The sequence below is a fragment of the Prunus persica genome, chromosome G2 (assembly GCF_000346465.2).
Source record: "Prunus persica cultivar Lovell chromosome G2, Prunus_persica_NCBIv2, whole genome shotgun sequence".
Taxonomy (NCBI): domain Eukaryota; kingdom Viridiplantae; phylum Streptophyta; class Magnoliopsida; order Rosales; family Rosaceae; genus Prunus; species Prunus persica.
Genome location: NC_034010.1, coordinates 19,308,273 through 19,313,068, shown reverse-complemented (window position 1 = coordinate 19,313,068; position 4,796 = coordinate 19,308,273).

Genomic DNA, 4,796 nt, shown 5'->3' with positions numbered 1-4,796 from the left:
GATTTTAAAGAAATGGGTTTGTTGGTTCTCTCTTGCTCTCTCAGCTCTGTTCTTAGAGAGAGAGAGAGAGAAGAATGAGGGTTGATATATTGATTGAAGAGGGAGCAGAGGAACGTGCAGAGAGAGAGAGAGAGAGAGAGAGAGAGAGAAATGAGTGTTTTAAATTTGGGGTTTTTTTCTTTTGTCTGAGCAGAGAGCAGGGCAGTGCAGAGAGAGCAGCAGAAAGCACACTAGTGCTGCCCAGTACAACACACCAGCAGTGCTTCTACAACCCTCCAAACCCCAGTATGGATAAATAAAATGGCTTTTGCTATTTTATTTATTTATTTATGGTGATGATGATGATGATGCTAATATGGAAACAGCCAAGTGTATGGTGGGTTTCATGCAATCATGAACACGTGGCTACTCATGCAACCTATGTATAACACTACCCATTTACAGTTGTACACAGCAGTAAGGCTATATGCTAGAGGGGTAACCTGAATTGCAGCAAGTTGTGCATTCATAATAGTGAACATTATACATTTTAATGTCTGTTGTTGGATGAGTTTAATTTTTTAGATTCGTTATGTTTATTCAACGGTGATTAACGTGGTGGTAATGCTCGTCACTGATTAAAAGTGTTGAGTAAAAATACTATCTTTATAATAAGGTGAAAAATATCGTCAACTTAAAACAAACCTTATCAAAGAATTGAGCTGTAAGCACAAACTGGATTGATGGAGATTGAGTCCATCAATTTATACTTGAAATAGCAACATTTGTTCCACAAGGAAGAAAGCTTCACAAGTTCCATAAACAAATATAGGGCATTGACACCTTGTACTTGTAGCAGTCTGTTTCTCATAGGTTTCGAGCTGACTTGTTTCTCAATTAATCTGAAAATGATAAGGTGGGTGGTAGCTTAAAAACACAAGTAATTGGATAAACAATAACTTAATAAGGGTAAGTCAATTTATTTATACCAGCTCAGACTGAAGATACATGGGAATTTCCCTCAAGTCAAAGTGGACACTTGGTTCGAAGCTTATTCCAGTCCCTAAATTGATGCAAACTATCAATGATCAATATTGGTAGTGCCAAAAAAATAAGTAAATAATTGGTAAGCACAACAAAAGAAATTTTTAAGTGAATTATTGGATGTAATTTCCCAGTTTACAGAGAGCGTATTTTTTGCTTACCATTTTAACTTAAGATATATCCTCACCACCATTCATGTGTTTATATATATAACCATAATTCCATAAATACAAAGTAAAAAATTAATTATGGTTATGTTTATGAACGCCTGTCAAGTATTAAGAATGGTTGTTGTGAGAATACACTTTAAGTTAAAGTGGTGATAAAAATATTTGATACGTATGTAAAAAAAAATTAAAAAATTTGTAATCTCAATAAATTTTGCACATTATATGCATAAACATAAATCAAATTCTAACATATGTATGTACGTAAGTTGGAAAACTAATGAACTTGAAATATAGAGATTTGAAATATATAGTTCCTCACGTGCAATTGCTTTTTAAAATAGACAGGTTATGCGATGACTTATTATACAAGATGAAATTTGTCCTCAAGTGCTTTTTCTTTTTCAATGTACTATTTTAAGATAGAGGATTGGAGGCCAAGAAATACTAATTTAAGATGCATTTTCTGATGAACCTAACCACCCCTGAGGTGCTAAAATTAATAATTGCATAATAAATTTTGAACATCTTTTCTTTTTATATATATAATAATAATAAAAAGATGTGTTTTGAAAATTGAATAGGTGTAGTGTAGAAGCCTACAAGGGTAAGAGAGAGAGAGAGAGATATATATATATATATATATATATATATATAGGTGAGGGTCGGGACAGAGGACATAAATGAGAAATGGACACCGCCGGGGTTGGGTGGCCTTTATAATGTGAAAGAAGGACTGGGAGGAAGAGAAGAGAAGACGTGAAGAAAATTAGATTTTTTATTTATAAATATTTTAATTATCCCTCTCTGACGCCACCCCCACTACCTCTCTTCACTTCTAGTATTACTTGACCATAGATATGGACATGCATGGCCACCACCGACAGCTATTCCCAGCTGTCAATATCGTTTCTTCTTATTTTATATTAGTTTTCATTATAAAAATATAGGCTTGTTCAATATAGATCTCTACATTTTCTATTTCCTAAATATATAGGCATCACTCTATAAATCTATTTATAAAATTCAATTTTAAATTTAAATGATCAGTATAATATAAGATATCGTAGTATTCCTATATTTTTACATTGTTGCCGCCAAACTTCATGTTTTATTTATAATTTATTTCAAGTATTTCATTAACTGTCATAAATATAAATATATTATTTAAATGCAATATAGGTATATTATTTACCCAAAAAATTAATTAAAAAACGAAGTCAATTATTTTGTAATTAAAATTTCCATACATTTTTCAAAAATTAAAAATAGGTACACAATAATTTATGGAAAATATAGGTACAGTATTTACCCATGGGTAAATTATTTTACAATATACCTATAAATGTGTATCGGTACATTATTTGGAGAGCAAAAACAGGTTCATCTATAAAAATACGTACATTATTTTACTAGGTATATTATTAGAGAAAAAAATAGGTACATTATTTGGAGAGAGAAAATGGGTTCATTTAAAAAAATTATTGTTTTTCATAAACAAATGGTACTTTATTTAGAGAAAAAATGGTACATTATTTAGAGGAAAAAATAGGTACATTATTCAGAGAAAAAATAGGTTCATTTAAAAAAATATATATTTCATAAAATAAATAATAAACAGATTATCAAAAATATTTTTCAACATAATTATAATGTACACTATTATTCATAAAACTATAATAAAATAGATTACTAGTAATATAATTCATAAAAGGAAAACAACAACAACAAAATTAATAAATAAACCAAAACGTTAATCACATGTAGATTACTAATGAGAGCATTTTTGCTCATTAATTTAACCCAAGGTGTACCCTCACCACTCTTTTCAACATTTGACACGTATCTATTGACATAACTATGATTGCATGAATACAAAAGTAAAAAGTTAACTATGGTTATGCCCAGGGGCGGAGCTACAGCCAGGCCTGCCATGGCCCTGGCCCCCCCACTTAATTATTAATCTCTTGTAATATATTATAAAATATATGATATAGTAATACAATTACTGCAATTAGATTAGTGATGGCCCTCCCAGTTGAAGATGAAAAACCTAGTAGAAGTGATTTTGAAATTTTGGCCCCTGCATACTAAGAATCCTAGCTCCGCCACTGGTTATGCCAAGAGACATATGTCAAGTGTTGAGAATGGCGGTGATGGTACATCTTGAGTTAAAGTGGTTAGCAAATATATTTTCGATTACTAATACGTTAATGTTGAATTTAATATATTTAATTTCAAACAAGTTTCTAAATTAATTCCTACATCCATTGCAACAATTTGAATATCTTTCCAAATTCAACGTGTGTCATTAATTACACCCCCACATAACACGTTAACTTGTAAATATGGATAGTTTTGGAATCTGAAAAATAGAATAAATCAGATTTTAAGCTATATTAGGTAACTTGCTTACTTGAATCCTAGTCATTAGTTTTATTTGAAAAAAAATGGGTAATTTAAATAGAAAAATAAAAGAAGTGGTTGTAAGTGATTAAAAATGAATTTTGTGGGTCTAAGCTCAATTTACTATCCATGTAAATATTATTCTAGAGAGAATCTAACATGTTATGTTATTATTGTCACACCTCGGGATCGGCTCCACCGTAGCACGATATTGTCCACTTTGGGTCCCCCTCTCTGCCCGCACGATTTTGTTTCTGGGAGCTCACGAGCAACTTCTCAGTGGGTTACCCATCCTGGGATTGCTCTAGCCCCCAACTCGCTTAACTTTGGAGTTCCTACTACTCCGAAGCCAGTGAGCTCCCAAAAGGCCTCGTGCTAGATGGATACGGGTGTGCACATATAAGGCACATCACCCCTCTCCGTTGGTTGATGTGAGATCTTACAATTATACTGTAATATGATATTGGGAAGAAGAAAGTCGAACCTAAGACCTAATATGTATGGATAAATACTCTTAACAACTGAATTCTTACTAAATAACTAAATTGTTATAATTCAAATCATAATCTACTTGATTAATGATCTAAACAATAAAGAAGTGAACATCACTTCTGCACAATAATTTGTTTTCAAAGTTTATTAATATTTACATAAACGAATGTTTGGAACAGTCGCCCACATGTGTATGTGATATTTGTTAAATTTCAAAGAAAAACATGTCAGCTGTCCACTACTAGCAACACCAATATTATTTTCAACTAAACTACCTATATAGTCTAATAAATATAAAATTTTATCACAAAAAATCTCGATACTGTTAATAATAGAATCACTCACTCATTATATATTATAATTTATTTAATCAAGAAAAAAAGGATCTCTTGCATTAGTTAATGGAAGTCCCCCCAAAACGCGATTATTGCTTGCATATTTTTCTTAAGAGAACATCTACAATTGATGGATATCCAAATGCGGGAGACAATGAACACTTCCCTATATAAATATGTGGGATTTAATAAAAAGGATAGGCTTCATCAGCAACCACGTGTTGGAAGCAGAAGGTGGCGGTGGTGGGGGCCCACCATTTTTATATTGGGGGTTGCATGGGAAAAACCAAAGATTTTGCACAAGAAACAGTACCAAGCCGTACGGTGCGCCACTTGTTATGAGGAAAGTACGTCGCCCTTTTTCCTTTCCTTT